This window comes from Lissotriton helveticus, chromosome 2_1, assembly GCF_964261635.1.
Source record: "Lissotriton helveticus chromosome 2_1, aLisHel1.1, whole genome shotgun sequence".
Taxonomy (NCBI): domain Eukaryota; kingdom Metazoa; phylum Chordata; class Amphibia; order Caudata; family Salamandridae; genus Lissotriton; species Lissotriton helveticus.
Window position 1 is genome coordinate 1,519,744,122 of NC_136059.1, and position 22,696 is coordinate 1,519,766,817.

Genomic DNA, 22,696 nt, shown 5'->3' on the forward strand with positions numbered 1-22,696 from the left:
CTGGCAACCGGTAACCAATGCAGGGCTTTCAAGGCAGGGGAGATGTGGTCTCGCGGTTTGATATGCAACAGTAGTCTGGCAGCTGAGTTCTGAATCTGTTGTAGTCTTTTCATGGTCGTTAAGGGTGATCGGTGGTAGAGGCTATTGGCGTAATCGAGTTTGGACAGAACAAGGGAGATGGTAGCTTGGACCTTGTGAGGAAATTTCCAAATGAGGGAAAATTAATCCCAGCGTTTTTATAGTAGCTGATCTTGCTAGTTTATTCACTTGGGCATTCATCGACAGCTTGGAGTCCATGGTCATTCCGAGGTTTCCTTCTTCCTTCGATACTTTAGGCAGTGATCCCAGTTCATCAGGCCATGCGGCAAGCGGGTTGTAATTTTTCCAATCGCCACAAGTGAGTATTTCACTTTTTGAAGCATTTAATTTGAGATGGCTCCAAGTCATCCACTGATCCACGGCTTTGAGACAGCTGAAAATTGGTGATTTTCCAATGTCTTTGGGGCATTCCAGTTGAAGGAGTATTTGCGTGTCATCTGCATGGGGACGCTCATTTTTCCGCGACACTACGGAGCAGGGAAATCGATTAAGGTCCCTGGTACTTGCCCTGCTGTGGATTTCGGGAGACGGCGTTGCTGCTCGCCGCACCCGCTTTGCGGGTGCCGCTTCTTCCCAAGTATCTGAAGAGGTCTCGTTGACCTTCTGCAACCTAACTAGGGAATTAAGTCATCTATTTATTCTTCCCGGTGGGTACAAGGGAGCTCATACTAGGGAGCAACTGTCCACCAATCAGGGTTGGTACACAAAGAAATGTAGGGCTATGAAAAAAGCCCTGGTGGAAGCAGTTAAATCTAATTCCCAAGTAGCTACCAGGCTTGCAAGAAAGGATTACTATTGGACATTGAAGGTAGCGAAAAAGGAGTGGGAGGAAAAGTTCTGGGTGGACCTTTTGGCAGCTAGTACAGGAAGGGATGCCAGGGGTTTTTGGAGCCTGGTTAGGAATAGGGATAGGCCGGCAGCCATGTTGGTCACATGTACTATTCCAGCCCAGAGTTGGTACAACCATTTTGCGGCCTTGTATTCCATACCTGGCGGGGCTAACAATGATACTTTATCCATGGTGGTCGAGGCAATGGTTGACCTCCCCGATGCCTGTACCGCTAGGGAGGTCGAATCCGTAATAAAGACCCTGGTCCCACTAAAAGCTGCAGGACCAGATGGGATTCCTGGAGACCTGATACGAGCCTTCCCCAAGGAATGGGGCAAGCTGGTTGCCTCCCTGCTAAATAGAATTCTGGGGGGAGGTCCTGTACCCGACTCCTGGAAAGGGGCGGAGGTTGTCCCGATATTCAAAAAGGGGTGTCGGGACAGCCCCGCCAACTATAGGCCCATAAGCCTCATAGACTCCTCCCAGAAGGTGGCAGGGAAGGCGATCCTGGGGAGGCTTCTTCAATGGGTAGATAATAATAAGATCTTGTCAGACCTCCAGGCGGGTTTTCGGTCAGGAACTGGAACCATCGAACAGGCCTTCAGATTAATGCTCCTGCACTGGAAGGTGGTGGTGCTGGGCAAGGGCAGTCTTTATCTGGCCTTTATAGACCTGAAGACTGCCTTTGACCTGGTACCTAGGGAGGAATTGTGGAGGGTCCTGCAGAAAATGGGGTTGCCCCCCTACCTTTTGTTGTTCCTAACCAAACTACACTCAGGAAACTATGCACAGGTGCGATGGTGCACAGGGGGGGAAAAGACTGATAGGATCCCGGTGTGCAGGGGAGTCCGCCAGGGATGTGTGCTAGCCCCCACCCTATTCTCTTTGTATGTGAATGGCGTGGTGGAGTACCTACAACAAGAACCGGCCAATGCACCCTCCCTGGCGGGCAAACGGATCCCTACTCTGCTTTTTGCGGATGATACTCTCCTCATTTCAAATACCCCCCAAGGTCTGCAAAGGCTTCTCGATCGCTTCCAGGAGTTCTGCTCCCTGAGGGGACTGGTGATCAACATCGATAAAACCAAATATTTGGTCATGAATCCCCCCAGGAAATTAGGGCGTCCACCGGTGTTGAATAACTGTCCATTGGAGAAGGTAGCAGAGTTTGATATGCAACTACGAGGTTATTTAGATTGTCCAGAATTTCCAGGCGCACTACCAAAGTATCCGTAGAGTCAATGAGAAATTTATATCAGAGTGGTGGTATAGGCAATGAGGCGAACGGTAAATCCTCACAACCGTTCAGAAATGGACCAAGGATTGGCCCATATGAAACATGCAAAAAACAACAATGCCCCTGCACTATACAAAAGAATATGTGATCAACCGTTTCTTAGTATGGTGAGTGAAACAAACATTAGAGCACCATCAAAAGTCACAATTAGTAGACACTTTCAACATCAAGTGATCAAAGTTGGACAAAATAGAGGTGTCAATGCGTTCCGTTGTTGGTGTGATCACACCAACAACGGAACGCATTGACACCTCTATTTTGTCCAACTTTGATCACTTGATGTTGAAAGTGTCTACTAATTGTGACTTTTGATGGTGCTCTAATGTTTGTTTCACTCACCATACTAAGAAACGGTTGATCACATATTCTTTTGTATAGTGCAGGGGCATTGTTGTTTTTTGAAGGTAGCAGAGTTTGACTACCTGGGAATCCGGCTTAGAGATTCTATGAGCTGGTCCCCGCATATTAACAAAATGTTACTTAGCCACAAAAGGGTGGGTGGTGCGCTACTCAGGGAACATTGTTCTTCCCCCAAACATTGTATGGCCCCTGTCATTGACATATATAAAGCTAGAGGGGTCACTGCTGCACTATATGGGGCTGAGCTGTGGGGTACTTGTAATTTGGAGGTACTAGCCAAAGCGGAGAGCAAATTCTTGAAAGACCTAATGGCTCTCCCTTTGTGCACACCCACAGTCCCCGTACTACTAGACCTGGGATGTAGATCGATTGTAGATCAGGCACGACTACGGCCCCTGTTGTTATGGGCTCGATTGTGGAGGGTCCCAGAACTCGCCTCATATGCTGAGGGCTTGTCCGAGGTGATGGCCATGGGGGGTTGGCATAGTATAAAGTGGTTAAGGGACGTTAAAAACCTTTTGGGGGAGTTGGGACTGGCCGAAGCTTGGGTTACACGCTCCGCCCCACCTAAAGTCACCCTGAAGAAACTGTACTGGGAGTGGGATTCTTCTAAACTTATTAGTAACCCACGACACTGCAATTCCACTGCCATTTTCTTACGAATCAAAGACGTGGTGGCTTACGAACCCTATCTTGATTTGATTTCTATCCCATTTGATAGGGCTCTGTACTTTAGGTTTAGGGTGGGCACCCTACCAGTAGGCCATTTGACATCGAGATGGTAATCTACCTCCCAGCTCTCCCCCTATTGTGCTTTATGTCCCACGAGGTTGGAGACGGTTGTCCACATCCTTTTTGAATGCCCAGATTATTGTAACCCAAGAAAGCGCTGGCTTAAACCTGTGTGCAGATCACTTGGCACTCGCCATTATTCAGTAGCCCTACGCATTTTATTAACAGATACGTCCCCTCTTGTAGTTTGTAGCGTCTCAAAATTTTTAAAATGGTCTTGGTTGATCCGATCAAATAGGCTTTCTGTATCCATTTAATTGCTTTTTAACTGTACATACTATTTTAATTGTACATATCTTAATGTTTTATCGTTCTTCTTATCTTATGGATGTATTGCTATGTATATTTGCTGTATATCTTTTTTAACATACCTATTGCATGTACTGCTTTCAAGATATTTTCACGTATCGAAATAAAGCATAATATCAACCATATCAACCATATCAATCATCTGCATAGTTGTAGCACGTGAGGTGAAATTTATTGATCAATACTGCTAATGACTTCATGTAGATGTTGAAAAGCATGAGCAAGATGATAGAACCTTGAGGGACCCCTGCTTTTGTGGAGTACAGTTTGGACAAGAAAGGTGGGGTATGGATGACATTAGTTCTGTTTCGAAGGTAGGACGCGACCAAGTCTAGAACAGTTCCCTCTGTGCCGGCTTCATAAAGTCTTTGTTTCAGAGTGTCATGGTCAACCATGTCAAAGTCAGCTGAGAGGTCCAAGAGGAGTAGCGCAGCAACCCCGTTGCGGTCAACTGTATTCTTTAGGTCATCTTAGATGGCAAGGAGGGCAGATTCAGTGCCTCTTCCCGGATGGAATCCTGTTTGGAAATCTGAAGATACGTCATTCTCTTCAATGAATTGTGACATCTGGGTGAATGCTGCTCTTTCTATCAGTTTGCCCAGGAAAGGTCCATTTGTAATGGGTCTGTAGTTGTCAGGGTTCAGCGGGTCCAAGTTTGTTTTCTTCAGTAAAGGTCGTATGTATGACTTATTCCAGTAGTTAAGGAATCGTTGATGATTCTTCTTACTGGAGTGCCAGCAGAGGTTGTTAAAAGAATTGTCTTGAAAGTTTGTGGCGCCCCCTCCCGTATAAATAATTAAATAAACAAGGACATGCCCCGGAGGATGCGTTCCCGGGGCCGAAATTGGCCTCGGGAGGGGGACACCTTCCTGTTTTTTTAAAAATCATATAAAAAAAATGGGTCAGGCCCTGGGGGATGGGTTCCCCAGGGCCCACAAAATATTAAGAGACATGGGCCACATAGCCCCCTTCCAACAATATTAAGAAAAGCAGAAGCTGTTCTGGATTGGGGTTATGTCCCCTAGAATTTTAAGGGTCCTTGTGGGCCAACTAGCTCACTATGTGCCTCCAGTAAGCCCCACACAGTGGGATTGCTGAGAGGTGGTCCGAGGCCAATAGCAGACCTGCTGTGTGGGACTTACCGGAGGTAAAAGGATTGGCAGTTGGCCCCCAAAGTTGTCCTTGGGGCCAACTACCCCTCCTGTTACCTCCGGTAATCCCACACAGTGGGATTGCTAAGAGGTCTTCGGAGGCCATGCTCACTTTTCTCCACCACTCTGCAAATGCACCCCCTGGCACAGTAATGGTTGGGGGATGAAGTCCACTTTACTCCTGAGGGACTTTGGGGGCCAAGTAGCCCTCCTGGTACCTCCTGTAAGTTCAACATAGCGGAATCCCTGAACGCTTGTCGGAGACCTAGTCCCCTTTCTGCACCACTCTGCAAACGCAACTAATACGTTTTAGTTCGAAATTTACATTTAAAGAACCTTAGGAATTCACTGAAAAAAACGTATAGTAAGAAATTAGCATTTAAAACCCGTAGAAATGCACTGAAAAAAACACAGGTTTCAGGGACGTTACAGTTAGTTGGACATTTCACTTGTACAAAACCAGAGAAGTTTAGCCATTATAGTTAGTTGAGCTAACTATAACTTGTGCCCCCGCAATGCACTGCTGATGACTTCACATATCACATCACTCATGATAAGGTCTGTGACATCACTGATGACATCTCAAATTACATCACTGATGACATCATCCACTTACTATCTGATGCATATCCTCACACCCGAATATAACCTTTCATACACCAACTCAAAAATACAGACTAACATTCTCGAAACCATAGACGCACCAATACCAGTTAGTACATACCGACTCACTAATTCATAGGTCTACACACACATCCACTCACCCATACAGTCACTCATACACGCAGTCACTCATCAATGCAGCCACTTATATATGCACTCATACCCCTATACAGATATTCACTCACCACCACTCACCCATTCAGTTACTCACACACCTAGTCAGTCACCCAAATAATCAATCACACTGCCATTTACTCATTTTACAATTATACACACAATCTCACTTATTCATAAAGATACTAACACATACTTACTCTGTTATACAATCACGACAGAAGCACACACGCATCCATACAGCCACTCTCACAATTACTCACTCTCATATATAGTCATTTATATACACCAACACTCACATCAACTGTCTTTCACATATGTAGTTACTCATACATACTATTGAGACATCGATTCTCTCACCAACACAGCCATACACACACTCACCCACCCATACAGCCCCTCACAGACGCACTCATGAACCCATACACCCAGTGAAACACTCACTCACACATCAATGCAGGGAGTCACACCCCCACCCACCCACACAGACACTCAGGCACCCATACAGGTACTCAGACACCCAATCATTAACTCATATAGACATTCATGTAGCTATTCCCCAACATATGCAGCCACTTACACACCAACTGACAGACTGATACAGATATTCATGCAGATTAGTCAGTCACCCATGCATTCACTAAGACTTGTTTATTCACTCACTTATACAGTCAATTCAATTCATGAAGCTTTATTCGGTACATGATACATGACCATAAAAGCACACATTGAACAACAAACAAATTTACAAATTAAAAATAGAAAACATGTTACTAAATAACAGTAAAACAGATATTAGTAGAGATACAGTCCATACGATTAAAAAAGCATATTCTTTCTAGCAAAAATACATTTGTTTAAAAAAGAGGCAGTATAAAAACAAATATCAGCAGAATTCATGTTACACAACAGGCTCATAGCCTGGTTAACTGTACATACACCATATTTCAAAAACATTGGTTTCAGATAGGCGATTCTAAAGTTCTTGTACAGTTTACAAAATAGTAAAAAGTGCATCGTGCTCTGTTTGGACACACCATTGCACAGGCATGGTCCTATTGGGTGTTTTTTAAGAATTGGTAGGGCCACTAAATGGTGTGCAACTCCAAACCTCAATCTTGTTAGCACAAACTTGTGGGATGGCCTAGTCACCATTGATAGGTAGGATGGTGGACCTTCCGGGACAATATATTTATTATAAAACTGCACCGTGGTCATAGAGCCTGCCGCTGACCACCGTTTCCTGGCTCTACTGGCCAAGAATTTACCTTTAAGTTCCGCTTTAGGGATCAGTCATGCGGCTCTGGGATTAAGCACAACATTTAGGTCGAAAATTTCAGAGTAACAATCAACAACATAATTTAACCAGGGAATTTTCTTGTAGTGATCCAGTGATAAACAGTCCTCAATAATTGTTCTGTTAAATGCCTTCTCCTCCTGAAGCCATATAGAGCGCCAGATCGGGAGTGGCCTTAAGGATAATAGATCACTCAGGTAATAAATATCCAATTCCCGGTGGATCAACACAGTTGAGGCAGTCTGGGGTAGACACAAAAGTTTTTTCAAGAAACAATTTTCCTCTGTATGTAAGATTTGGGAGTATCTGTGACCCCACACACCTGCCCCATATAATGCTATTGTGGTACATCTTGCCTGGTAAATTTGAAGCATATCAAATTTACCAGGCAAGATGTACCACAATAGCATTATACAGTCAGTCACACACCCACAAAATTATCCATACAGACACTCATACTGCCACTCATTCTTCAATACACCTTGGCGTATGTATAGGTAACATTGTTAAACTTTTCAGAAACACTCAGTCACTGTATTATGTCATTAGTGATGTAATTTGAGATGTCATCAGTGATGTCATTAGAGATGTCACTAACCAGTAGGTAGTTATAGTTAGGATTTAGTTTTCATAGGAAAAGCGTTTTTTTGTTTTCCCATTAACTTTGGCGTTGTTTGATGAATCTTCGTAACATTTTCAAAACTAGTGAGGGGCTCCAGTCAGCTCCTGTCTTGAAAGTTTCGTGGTGATTCGTCAAGCGGGGGGGTGCGAGGAAAAAGGAGGGGTCCCAAAACATGTTTTCCCCATGTTATTTTCCATGGGAAACTTTAGATAAAGCTACAGCCCGAACTGCTGAACGGAATTACACCAAATTTGGCAAAAAGGTAGATCTTGGTTTCAAAAGAGACCTTTTTTTAAAACGGTGTAAATCCGTCCAGTAGTTCCTGAGAAATTAGAAAAAGAATATGTTTCAATATCAGTGGCCGAGGAGGGTTCGCGACTCCTCCTGACCACGAGCTTCATTCTAATTGGCTGCTAACACTCCAAACCTGGCAGCCATCTTGTGACTCGGCAGAACTGAGTTACAAGAAAACAGAAAAAAGAGGTTAAAAAACAATATAAGGGGGCAGGGTAGAAACACCCTGACTCCCTAGATCTGCTCAGGGGTTCCCACAAGAACCTGAGGTCCCAAAAAAGCATTTTTAAAAATAATTTCAGCAGAAATCGCGTTGGGGTTGTGAATCCCACCAAAATATTTTAAAAAATGAAGCACAGGCTCCCACACTTTGTTTTAAAAAAGCCCCCTGGTGGGCCAGTTCCCAGGGGCACTGCCAATTAATTAGCGAGGGCCCACGAGACCACCACAGCCCCGGGGACCGCCACCTCAGCAGGGCAGTGAAAAAAATGTGTGGGGGTCTCAATCCCCCCCACACTGCCCCGGGGACCGCCACCTCCCCTGGGATTTCAGAAACAACTGCGGGGGGCATGTGGCGCCCCAGCCCTGGGGACTGCCACCTCCCTGGGGCTGTGAGAGAAATGTGTGGGGGGTCCTACTCCCCCCCACGCTGCCCTGGGGACCACCACCTCCCTGGGGCTCTATTTTTTTTTAAACCTCTGTGGTGGGCTCGAGCCCCCCACATGCCCCAGGGACCACCACCTCCCCAGGGCACTAAATATGGAAATAGAGGGTTCCCTGAGCCCCCGGGACCACCACCTCCCTGGGGCTTTGCACTTGGAGCCCTTGGTGGCCCTGGGGACTGCCAACCCCCAGGGTCGGCTCCTGCAGTGTCCCGGCGTGCCCACCCCATGACACGCATGCTTGCTATGACAGGGCGGGAGTCGTGCAGCTCCCGTCCTGTCATAGGAAATTCTGCTTTGCTTCATTGAAGCGAGAGCAGGGAAACATGCTCTTGGTTCAATGAAGCAAAGCAGGATTGCTTTTCCAAAAGGGGAGCTGCATGTTAGCAGCTACCCTTGTGGAAAAGCAATGCCGGCTCCCGCAGGAGATGTGGAGCCGGCTGGACCGTGGGGGCTTTGAGGCTCTCCCCACAATCCCCAACGGAGTGGCCAGGCCCCGGGGGATGGGGTCCGTGCTGCGGGGCTAGAAGTGGACGGGAGGGGTCCACGTGGTGCCATCCCCCCCTGGGGCGGTCAGACCCTGTGGGATGGGGTCCCCAGGGCCCAAAAAATAGGAAAAGAAGCGGGCCACACAGCCACCTCTTCTAAAAAATAAAACTAAAAAAAATGCATCGCAACGGAGGCCCCGCCCCCTCAGTGCATCACTCTGCAAACGCGCACCGTGGTGCGTTGTAAGTTGGGGAATTAATTCTCCTTGAATACTTGGGATCCCTGGGGGCCAACTAGCCCACTAGGTACCTTCAGTATGCGCCACAGAGCTGTGTTGTAGAGAGGTGATCTGAGGCCCCACCCCTTTTTACACCTCTCTGCAACACAGCTCTGTGGTGCTTACTGTAGATACCTGGTGGGCTAGTTGGACCCCAGGGACCCTCAGGATTCAAGGGGACTTAATCCCCCAATTTACAATGTGCCAGAGGGCCGTTTGCACAGTGGTGAAGTAAGGGGTGGGGCCTGGTGTGACAAGTGTGCAAACGCGATCTATGGCGGATTTAAGGGGACTTAATCCCCCAACTTAAAACGCACCACGGGCGTGTTGTGCAAACTTGTCACATCAGGCCCCACCCCTCTCTTCACCACTGTGCAAATGGGCCATCTGGCATGTTGTAAGTTGGGGGATTAGGTCCCCTTAAATCCTGAGGGTCGCTTGGGTCCAATTAGCCCACCAGATACCTCCAGTAAGCACCACAGAACTGCGTTGGAGAGAAAAGGTGTAAAAAGGGGCACGGCTTTGGACCACCTCTCTGCAAAGCAGCTCTGTGCCACTAACTGGAAGCTCCCGGTGGGCTAGTTGACCCCCAGGTACCCTCAGGATTCAAGGGGACTTAATCCCCCAACTTACAACATGCTAGGGGGCATCGTTACACAGTGGTGCAGGGAGGGGGCGGGCCTAATATAAGAAGTTAGCAATCCTGCTGTTTGGGACTTACTGGTGGTAATAAAAGGGATAGTTGGCCCCCATGGTTGACGTTGGGGGCTAACTCCTCCTCCTATTACCTCCAGTAAATCCAACACAGTGGGATTGCTAAGAGGTGTTTCGGATGCCACGCTTGAAACGCGACTGGTATGTTATAGTTAGAAAGTAGCATTTAAAAAACCTTTGAAATTCACTGAAAAAAACATAGGTTTCAGGGATGTTATAGTTAAAAATTACCATTTAAAAAACCTTGGAAATTCACTGAAAAAACCCTAGGTTTCAGGGACGTTAAAGTTAGTTGGACATTTCATTCGCACAAAACCCGAGAAATTCCGCCGTTATAGTAAGTTCAGCTAACAATAACTCGTGCCCCCGCAATGCACTGCTGATGACGTCACATATTACATCATTCATTACATGGTCAGTGACATCACTGATGAAATCTCAAATGACAATCTGATGCACCCTCTCACACTCTAATGTAACCTTTGATACACCCCTGTAAAATACAGACTACCATTTTCGAAACCATCGACACACCAATACCAGTTACTACATACGCACTCACTGATTCCTAGGTCTACACATACAGCCACTCATTCACCCATACAATCACTCACACATGCAGTCACTCATCAATACAGCACTATCATATGCACTCATACACCTATATAGACACTCAGGGCCCGATTCACAGAACTAACTTAAGACAAAATCCTAAACTTACTACCATTTTGGTATTCACAGAAGGCACTTACTCATTTCGGTATTCACAGAAGTTAGGAGCCCTAACTTTAGAACTCCTTAATGCCTTCTGTGAATAACGAAAGTCTTAAAATTAGGATTTTTCTCAGTTTAGGAGTATTAAAGTTAGGACTCCTAACTTTAGGACTCCTAAATGCCTTCTGTAAATTCCGAAAGTCTTAAAGTCAGGATTTTTCTTAGTTTAGGAGTCCTAAAGTTAGGAATCCTAACTTTACTACTCCTAAACTGAGAACAATTCTAACTTTAAGACTTTCGGTATTCACAGAAGGCATTTAGGAGTCCTAAAGTTAGGACTCCTAACTTCTGTGAATACCGAAAAGAGTAAGTGCCCTCTGTGAATACCAAAATAAGTAAGTGCCTTCTGTGAATACCAAAATGGTAGTAAGTTTGGGATTTTGTCTTAAATTAGTTATGTGAATTGGGCCCACACATACCACCACTCATCCAGAGTTACTCACACACCTACGTCAAAACAAGCCAAAAATAGCAGTAGGAATCAACACCTAGTCAGTCATGCAAAGAATCAATTACAGTCCTATTTACTCAACTATACAGTTATACACACACACCGCTCACTTATTCATACAGATACTAACACATACTTACTCTCTTATATAATCACTGATATAAGTACACACTCATCTATACAGCCACTCTCACAATCACTGACTCTCACAAATAGTCATTTATATACTCCAACTCTCACATACTCTACCTTTTACTTATGTAGTTACTTGGACATGTACCACTGAGACATCCATTCAATCACCAACACACCCATACACACCCATACACACACTCACCCACCCATACAGCTGTTTCCACACGCACTCTTAAACCCATACAACCAGTGAATCAACCACTCACACATCTATGCAGAGTCACACACCTCCCACCCACACACACACACACACTCAGTCTCCCATACAAATACTCAGGCAACCAATCAATAACGCATATAGACACTCAGGTAGCTACTGATGAACTCATGCAGCAGCTTACACAACAACAGATAGCCTGATACAGACATTCACACAGTTTAGTCACTAACCCATGCATTCAATAAGACACATTTATTCACTCACTTATACAGTCAGTCCCACACCTACTAAATCCTCCATCCAGACACTTATACACCCACTCATTCTTCAATACACCTTGGCATATATATAAAACATATTTAAACTTTACAGAAGCACACAGTCACTGGATGTCATCAGTGATGTCATCAGTAATGTCATCTGAGATGTCATCAGTGATGTCACTGACCATGTCATGAATGATGTAATATGTGACATCATCAGCAGTGCATTGCGGGGGCGCGAGTTATAGTTAGCTGAACTAACTATAAAAGTGGAATTTCTCTGGTTTTGTACTAGTGAAATGTCCAACTAACTATAATGTCCCTGAAACCTATGGTTAATTCAGTGAATATATAAATATATATATATATATATTTATATATATATATATATATATATATATATATATATACATATATAAATATAAAAGCCCCTGTCCCTGCAGGGTGGCTTCGCAAAAACGGTATGGCACATTCCTTAATCTGGCTAACACAAAGAGAAGAAAAGCTAAGCTTAACTCGGTAACACTCTGGCTTTTAATCTGTCTCACGAAAGGCAGTACCATCAACCCTGTCACGTTTCAACTGTTGGATGTGGCCTTGTTCACAGGTGAGGCATATCACACTCTGTACAATCGCACATCTTAAATCACAATGATCACGTGACAAGTGCAGTACTACTGTTCCCACACTTCAATCAATCAATCAGGGGTTTGTATAGCGTGCTACTAACCTTTGAGGGTCTCAAGTGGCTTGGGGGGGGAGATGGCTCCAAATCAGTCGAAGAGCCAGGTTTTGAGGTCCTTCCTGAACGTGCCCATGGTCGGGAGTGCCTGATGTTCACCGGGAGCTCATTCCAGGTCTTGGCCACGATGTAGGAGAAGGCTTTTCCTCCAGTTGTGTTTCTGCGGATGCAGGTAACCTCCGCCAGGGTGAGGTCGGCGGAGCGGAGGTTTCTCTTGGGTGCGTGGAAGGAGATTCTCTTGTTTAGGTATTTGTGTCGATGTTGTTGAGGGCTTTGTAGGCGTGAAGAGTTTGAAAGTGACTCTCCTCTACGGGGAGCCAGTGGAGCTCATGTAGGTGTTGGATCATGTGCTCGTGCCGCGGAGTTCCGAGAACGAGTTTGGCTGCGGTGTTCTGGATGGTTTGGAGTCTGTGTAGAAGCGTCCGGTTGATTCCAGCGTAGAGGGTGTTGCCGTAGTCAAGTCTACTGGTTATGAGTGCGTGGGTGACGGTCCTTCTGCAGTCAGACGGGATCCATTTGAAGGTCTTACAGAGGATGCAAAGGCAGTTGAAACTGGTGGAGGTGACGGCGTTGATCTGGCGGTTCATGGAGAGGGAGGAGTTGAGGAGTATGCCGAGGTTCCGGGCGTGGTCGGTGGGGGTGGGTGGGCTCCCGGGTGAGGATGGCCACCAGGTACAGTCCCAGGCGGTGGAACAGGGTCCGAGGATGAGGACCTCAGTCTTCTCTGAGTGGAGCTTCAGACAGCTGCCCTTCATCCAGGCTGCCACATTTTTCATTTCTTCCTGGAAGCGGAATCTGGTGTCTTCTGGATTCTTCATGAGGGAGAGGATGAGCTGAGTGTCTTCGGCGTAGGATACCATGCTGAGCCTGTGCTGTCTGACGATGGCAGCGAGGGGCCATGTAGATGTTGAAGAGTGTAGGGCTGAGAGATGATCCCTGTGGTACTCCGCAGTTGACATAGGTGGGTTCGGAGCGGAAGGGAGGGAATCTGATCCTTTGCGGTCGGCCGGAGAGGAAGGATTGGATCCAGTCGAGGGCGGTTCCTTGTATTCCTGCGTCGTGGAGTCTGGCTGTGAGTGTGCAATGAGAAAATGTATCAAAAGCAGCAGAGAGGTCCAACAGGATGAGGGCCACATTGTGTCCCTGGTCCAGAAGCATGTGAATGTCATCTGTGGTGGCTAGGAGGGCGGTCTATGTGCTGTGGTTGCTGTGGAATCCCGACTGGGAGGAGTCTAGGATGGAGTTGTCTTCGACAAAGGCGGTCAGCTGGGTGTTTACAAGTCTCTCAGTGACTTTGGCCGTGAAGGGGAGGAGAGAGATGAGCCGGTAGTTTTTCAGGTCTGTGGGGTTGGCCGTAGGTTTCTTGAGGAAGGGTTTCACCTCCGCCCGTTTCCAATCATCTGGGAAGATGCCTGATGTGAGGGAGGCGTTGATGTCATGACCAAGTTCGGGTGCGATGGCGGCCCTGTGGAATATGTGCGGTGGGCATGGGTCCGTCGGTGCTCCTGAGTGAGTTTTCTTCATGGTTGTGATGATGAGTTTGATGGTAGCGGGATCACAAGACGTGATGTTTGGCTTGGTGGCAGTGGAGGGTAGGGGGGTGGTGTCTGGGGCTGGTTAATTGAAATTGTCATAGAGGTCCATGATCTTCCGGTGGAAGTAGGAGCTGAGCTTGTCGCAGCGTTCCTGGGAGGGTGTGATGTCCGTGACTTCTTAGGCGGGTCTTGCGAACTGCTGTATGAAGTTGAACAGTTGTCTGGGTTGTCAGCAGCTCCAGGGAAGAGGTACGCCACTAACCTGTCTGTAGCAGCCAGCAGGAACGATGCCGTGAAGGAAGGCCCCCCTCTTGCCCTAGACACTTCCTCTCCCACAATATAGTTAGGACATTGCGAGAACAGGGAGTCCCCAAGGGAAAAGGGGAGTGGATAAAATAATAAAGTGTCCTGTTGTCTCACAGGTCTGGGGAAGAGCCCTTGCTTCTTATCAGGGAGTCTGCATGTGACAGAAGAAAAATAAAGGTAGAAAAACCTGTAAGGTTCATACAGTACAAACATGCAATACACACGACAATGGTATATCAAGAAGGCACTTACATACAAGTTCTGGCTCCTATAGTTCCAGGTAGATAGCAGAGAATCAATTAGTTCTGTCTCCTGCTATACATAAAAAAGGGTAGGCACCAGGGTGTCCTCTAAAGAAGGCATAGTACTTGGTGGACTATTCAGTCATAGACCCCCTCATTGGTTAGTAGCCTTCAACTGAAGAACAATGAAAACGCTGAGGACTGTTTCTGATAACATTAGTCTAGGTATTATCAGTGTTGCCCATGCAATCCTTGAGCATTTGTCTTGGTCTCGAAAGTGATATAATATGAAACTAAATGAAAGAAAAACCCACGTATGGCTCTCTGTTCTGAAAGCCCCGGTACCGGGAGGTACAAGGCTGCTCTGTGTTTGAAGGCAAACCTCCTCCCCTTTAATACGGAAAAGAATAACAGCCCCTAAACGCGGGCGTTGTTAGTACTCGGGAACAATTTCTCTAGAATGCTTCACAACCTCTAGTCTCGAAAACAAATAACACAAAAGCGGACGGCGGCCGGAAGCCCCTAACTGCGGGCTGCTCCTCGGCGAAATCCAGAAAGTGTTAATCAACCCACGTCGCGCTGTCCTCGAGAGGAGAGCTCTTCCATGAGCAGTCTTCCACTCTCGGAACGGCGAATTTTACCTTTCTCGGCGGGGGCGGCTCGGGACTCCTGGCGACGGCTCCAGAAAGCTGGTAGGATCTGGAAATGCAGGGTGTATGCTGAAACCTCCAGCGGGGAAGCACCATCCGCTTGTCAGCATCAGACGTTGTTGTCAAGCACCATTGTGCTTCTGGGGCGGTGCCTTATGGAATCTGCAGAGAGGTCGAACATCGACTTCCGGTGGATGCGCCCCTAAGCCTTCTGGGTAATGTTTTATGGGCGTTCTGCGGATTTTGGCGTGCACATTCGCAACAAAGAAGGGTGAGGTGTGTGTATGCCCTATCTGTACCTGATTGCCAATCTGAATGCTAGGAATCGTGACAACAGTTCACCGGCGTTGGTCACGTTGGTCTGGACTGTATCTCTCATGAAGGCCAGTTTGGTGTCTCTTATGCCCTCATGGTATTTCTTCAGGGCCCTCTTGTGGTTGTTCCGAGCTTCCGTGGTTTTCTGGTTCTGCCAGGTTTTTCTAGGTGTCTGATGGCACGTCTAGCTTCTTGGAGTTCCGTGGTGAAACAGGCGGCCTTCAGAGGGCATTGTTTGGTGGGGGGTTGAGTGCTGCGAGCTTGTCCTTGCAGCAGGAGATCCAGTGGTGAAATTCCCTGCCTGCAGTGTTGGTGTCGGTGTGGGGTGCGGCAAGCTCAGCGATGGTCGTTGTGGGCTGGGTGTGAGGTCCTGGTGGTCTGTAGATGAGGTTGCTGCATAGAGTGGTCCCGGGGCTGGTCTGGATCTGGAAGTGGAGGTGTTCCGCGTTGGGCTGGTGGTCGCTCGGGCTGGAGGTGGAGAGTCGGAGGGCGGTCTTGTGTGCGATGGCAAGTCCCCCTCCTGGGCGGTGTGGGCGGTCCTATCTTTGGATTTTGTAGCCATTGGGGATGGTGGTGGCGATGTCAGGGCCAGATGTGTCATTGGTCTAGGTCTCAGTGAAGAAGGCGGCGTCTGGTGAGAGGGTGTCGATCAGGTCCTAGATTTCTACGGCATGTCCGTGCAAGGAGCGTACTTTGAGGAGGATGCAAGTCAAGTCCTTAGTGGTGCGTGCATCGGGCGGGCAGTCGGCGGTTGTGGGATCTTTGTCGACGGTGAAGGATCTGCAGCAGGGTTTGCAAGAGAACTGTCCGTGGGTGGTGTTAAGCGAGGATCTTGCACAGTCAGTGTGTCTCCCGGGGTGAGTGCGTGGAGGGTGGTTGAGTCGTAGTGGAGGGTCTAGGAGAGCCAGGGTTCCTGGCACTGGTCTCGGTCTGGTCGCGGACTGGTGCAGACGGGTTTGCCTTAGGCGCAACCGTGCAGCGGTCGCCATATATAGGGGAGGGGGGCGGGAGCAGCGGAAGGGAAGCGGGAGGGGCTGAACAGGGGCGGGCCACAGTGGCAGCAGCGGCAGGAAAAGGAATGAGCCTGTGACGCGGGGTAGAACCCCGGTAACAATAATAATAAAGCAGAGAGAAATAAAACAGGCAACAATCACCCGGATATATGACGTTATAACGCATACTATTACAACGCATGCTTTTACAACGCAATTTTTACAACGCAGGATCCATTACAACGAATACCATTACAACACATTTTTTTACAACGCATATACTTTTACAACACATACCATTACAACGTAAGTATAGGTAAGTATATAATTTTTAAAAAAAATGTAAGTTACTAAATTTTATATAATTTAATTTAATTTAATTTTAATTTTATTGAATTTTTTTTAATTTAATTTAATTTTTAAAAATTTCCTTTTACCCAAAAACCCAAACCTAGCCCTGAACCCTAAAAATACCCCTTTACCCAAAAACCCAAACCTAGCCCTGAACCCTAAAAATACCCCTTTACCCAAAAACCCAAACCTTGCCCTGAACCCTAAAAATACCCCTTTACCCAAAAACCCAAACCTAGCCCTGAACCCTAAAAATACCCCTTTACCCAAAAACCCAAACCTAGCCCTGAACCCTAAAAATACCCCTTTACCCAAAACCCCATACCTAGCCCTGAACCCTAAAAATACCCCTTTACCCAAAAACCCAAACCTAACCATGAACCCTAAAAATACCCCTTTACCCAAAAACCCATACCTAGCCCTGAACCCTAAAAATACCCCTTTACCCAAAAACCCAAACCTAGCCCTGAACCCTAATAATACCCCTTTATCCAAAAACCCAAACCTAGCCCTGAACCCTAAAAATACCCCTTTACCCAAAAACCCAAACCTAGCCCTGAACCCTAAAAATACCCCTTTACCCAAAAACCCATACCTAGCCATGAACCCTAAAAATACCCCTTTACCCAAAAACCCATACCTAGCCCTGAACCCTAAAAATACCCCTTTACCCAAAAACCCAAACCTAGCCCTGAACCCTAAAAATACCCCTTTACCCAAAAACCCTACTTACCTATACTTACGTTGTAATGGTATGCGTTGTAAAAGTATATGCGTTGTAAAAAATGCGTTGTAATGGTATTCGTTGTAATGGATCATGCGTTGTAAAAATTGTGTTGTAAAAGTCATGCGTTGTAAAAGTTGCGTTGTAACGGGTGCACACCCAATCACCCACATGAGCTAAAAAGTACAAATAAAATGTGGCAATCCAACAGAAGCGCAAGGAACAGAAGCGCAAGGAGAACCTGCGGCGCGGGATGGGCTGCCGGCTCGAACCCTGCTGGGCGAGCTCAGAGGAGCGGTCGATTGATTAGGCGGAGCTGCTGGGGAAGAGTGCTGTCCTTGGACCCAGAGGTCAACTATGATGTTGTAAAAATCATGATCAATAACGTCTCCTCTCACAATCAAACCCAAGTGCACTTTAATGTTCAAATATAAATGTCACATGTAATGAACACAGCGGTTACCTTCCTTGTGTTAGATCCTCAAAATTTCCTCAAAATGTGCTTTCCACTGTATTTCACTGTCCTTGCACAAAATACCAGTGTGTCCAAATGGACAAGAGGAGACGTCACTCCTTTTGTACTCCCTTTCACATTTAAATGCACTAATCCCTGGATAATCCCTTCTGGTTGCACGTTGGAGCATGGGACATGCTCCCTAATTCAATCCGAAACAGAATTCTCCAACCAAATGGAGCCCCTATCCCTGCAGGGTGGCTTCGCGAAAACGGACATGGAGCATCCCGTAATTTGGGGCACCCAAAGAAAAAGAAAAGCGAAGCCCAACTCGGTAACACACTGGCTTTTAATGTGTCTCAGTAAAGGTAGTACATCAACCCGGATGTGTTTCGGCCGTTTGGATATGGCCTTTTTCACAGGTGAGGTAAATCATACTCAGTAAAAGCGCACATCTTAAATCACAATGTTCACGTGACAAGGTTCAGTACTACTGTTCCCACAATGCACCTGTATTGTTATTACAAACTGCGGTAGATATAGAATTATGTTGGATAGCGTCCTTGTACCACAGTCCAGAAACAAATTCATATCTCAGTGCTCAAACTGTGATGTAAAAATCATGCTCAATAGCCTCTCCTCTCACAACCAAACCCAAGTGCACTGTAATGTTTGAATAAAAATGTAACGTGTAATGAGCACAGCGGGTACCTTCCTTGTGTTAGATCCTCAAAATGTGCTGTCCACTATATTTTACTGTCCTTGCACAAAATACCAGTGTGTCCAAATGGGCAAGAGGAGACATCATTCCTCTTGTACTCCTTTTTGTGCCAAAGTGCAATAATCCCGGGATAATCCTTTCTGGTTGCACGTAGGCGTGCGGGACATGCTCCCTAATTCAATCCAAAGCAGAATTCTCCAACCCATTCCTGCAGAATGGTTTCGCGAAAATGGTCAAGGAGCATCCCGTAATCTGGCCCACCTAAAGAAAAAAGAAGCAAAGCCAAACTCGGTAAAAACACTGGCTTGGATGGTATTTTACCAATCCAAAACTGTAATATTGTGCCTGGAGCAGTAAAAGGATTTGGCCATTTTACGGCCTGGCATGGATAGCACTGTGCTAATCCTACGCTTAAAGACTTTGCTGTGGAAATGGCAAAATACTTTGTACCTTTCTACCTCAGCATAGATGGCACTGTGCTACTCCTATGCTTAAAGACTTTGATAGAAAAGCAGACATTTGAGGTGGGCAAATTTAGAGTGTTGCTGGTGTTGAGAGTGCTTTATGCTGGAGCTGCTTTCCACCTAAAATTGAGAACTACCCATAGTTCTCTGCTTCTTTTTTTGCATATATTACCTACTGGCGATAGCCAGTAGGTATATATAGTTAGGATTTTTTTCCTATGGGATTTTTGAAAATTCTATGTCGAATAACTTTGGCGTTTGAGGACAGAATTGGCTGAAATTTTCAGGAAAATGGAACATTTTGTTTCTGAGCAGCCCCTGAAAATTTGGGGGAGTTTCGTCAAGGGGGGGCTGAGAAAAAAGGGGGGTCCCAAAACGTGTTTTTCCCATGCAATTTTCCATAGGGCGGTTGGCCTCACTTTTAACCTGAACGGCTGAATGGATTTACACCAAACTAGGCAAAATTGTAGGGACTGGTAGCCCGATGTGCCTTTGCTATGTCTCAAGATATAGGCTCCAGTGGTTTTTACGAAAATTAACTTTGAAAAATATATATTGGGCTACATTGGGCTATATATATGTTGGAGCCCAAATGTAGCCCAATGTAGCCCAATGTACCCCAATGTAGCCCAAAGATGGCCACCAGAGACAAAAAAAAAAACAAATGTAGCCCAAATATCAGCCAGATGTAGCCCAACTATAGCCCAATGACAGAATGTCCCAGAGTGTTCTAAAGAACAACTAGAGTGCTAACAGTCCTACTTATTACAAAGGTATGGCACACCTGAAGCCATCTTGATTGGAATAAAGTGGTAACTCTTAAAACATTTAATTTAAAAAGGAACAAAATGAGGGGGTTCATTTTGCCATAGAAAGTATGATTAGCGAATATATGACGAAATCCCGCATACCATCAGTCCGCAAAAAAAATCCCGCATGTACTATTAGGCCGCAAATTAAAATAACGAAAACTTTTAGAACGAATATGCCTTTAGCATACACTAAACAACTAAACTACCCTAAACCCTAAAACACTACCCCCAGCATGACCCTACACTACACAAACAGTACAACACTACCCTAAACCCTAAAAAACTACCCCCAGCATGACCCTACACTACACAAACACTACAACACTACCCTAAACCCTAAAACACTACCCCCAGCATGACCCTACACTACGCAAACACTACAACACTACCCAAAACCCTAAAACACTACACCCCAGCATGACCCTACACTACGCAAACACTACAACACTACCCTAAACCCTAAAACACTACCCCCAGCATGACCCTACACTACACAAACACTACAACACAACCCTAAACCCTAAAACACTGCCCCCAGCATGACCCTACACTACGCAAACACTACAACACAACCCTAAACACTACCCCCAGCATGACCCTACACTACGCAAACCCTACAACACTACCCTAAACCCTAAAACACTACCCCCAGCATGACCCTACACTACGCAAACACTACAACACTACCCAAAACCCTAAAATACTACACCCCAGCATGACCCTACACTACGCAAACACTACAACACTACCCTAAACCCTAAAACACTACCCCCAGCATGACCCTACACTACACAAACACTACAACACAACCCTAAACCCTAAAACACTGCCCCCAGCATGACCCTACACTACGCAAACACTACAACACAACCCTAAACACTACCCCCAGCATGACCCTACACTACGCAAACACTACAACACTACCCTAAACCCTAAAACACTACCCCCAGCATGACCCTACACTACGCAAACACTACAACACTACCCAAAACCCTAAAACACTACACCCCAGCATGACCCTACACTACGCAAACACTACAACACTACCCTAAACCCTAAAACACTACCCCCAGCATGACCCTACACTACGCAAACACTACAACACTACCCAAAACCCTAAAACACTACACCCCAGCATGACCCTACACTACGCAAACACTACAACACTACCCTAAACCCTAAAACACTACCCCCAGCATGACCCTACACTACGCAAACACTACAACACTACCCTAAACCCTAAAACACTACCCCTAGCATGACCCTACACTACGCAAACACTACAACACTACCCTAAACCCTAAAACACTACCCCCAGCATGACCCTACACTACGCAAACACTACAACACTACCCTAAACCCTAAAACACTACCCCCAGCATGACCCTACACCACGCAAACACTACAACACTACCCTAAACCCTAAAACACTACCCCCAGCATGACCCTACACTACGCAAACACTACAACACTACCCAAAACCCTAAAACACTACCCCCAGCATGACCCTACACTACGCAAACACTACAACACTACCCAACACCCTAAAACACTACCCCCCAGCATGACCCTACACTACGCAAACACTACAACACTACCCAAAACCCTAAAACACTACCCCCAGCATGACCCTACACTACGCAAACACTACAACACTACCCAAAACCCTAAAACACTACCCCCAGAATGACCCTACACTACGCAAACACTACAACACTACCCAAAACCCTAAAACACTACACCCCAGCATGACCCTACACTACGCAAACACTACAACACTACCCAAAACCCTAAAACACTACACCCCAGCATGACCCTACACTACGCAAACACTACAACACTACCCTAAACCCTAAAATACTACACCCCAGCATGACCCTACACTACGCAAACACTACAACACTACCCAAAACCCTAAAACACTACCCCCAGCATGACCCTACACTACGCAAACACTACAACACTATCCTAAACCCTAAAACACTACGCCCAGCATGACCCTACACTACGCAAACACTACAACACTACCCTAAACCCTACAACACTAGCCCCAGCATGACCCTACACTACGCAAACACTACAACACAACCCTAAACCCTAAAACACTACCCCCAGCATGACCCTACACTACGCAAACACTACAACACTACCCTAAACCCTAAAACACTACCCCCAGCATGACCCTACACTACGCAAACACTACAACACAACCCTAAACCCTAAAACACTACCCCCAGCATGACCCTACACTAAACAACCACCACAACTCTACACTACACTAACACAACACTACACTACACAACACTACACTACACTACACAATCACTAACCCACGAAAAAATTAACACAAACCCACTTACCTCTCTCGTCATCGTGGTTTTCACAACGCAAATGCATTTACCATACATGCCTTTAAAACGTAATTCTTTGTAAAGGCATGCGCGATAAATGCACATGCGTTTTGAAAAAATGCAGGATAATGGTATGCGAGGTCAATGACCTTGCGGGATAATGGTATGCGGACTGAAAGTCTGCGGGATAAAAAATGCGGGAAAATGGCTGCAAACCATGATTAG

The 22,696-nt window shown here is 46.3% G+C and overlaps 1 protein-coding gene across 1 annotated transcript in view; it reads left to right on the forward strand.

Moving 5' to 3' along the window:
* Positions 1-22,696, forward strand: part of LOC144818748 (sulfotransferase 6B1-like) — a 344,617-nt gene that overhangs the window by 52,149 nt on the left and 269,772 nt on the right. The gene's annotated exons all lie outside the window — the stretch shown is intronic.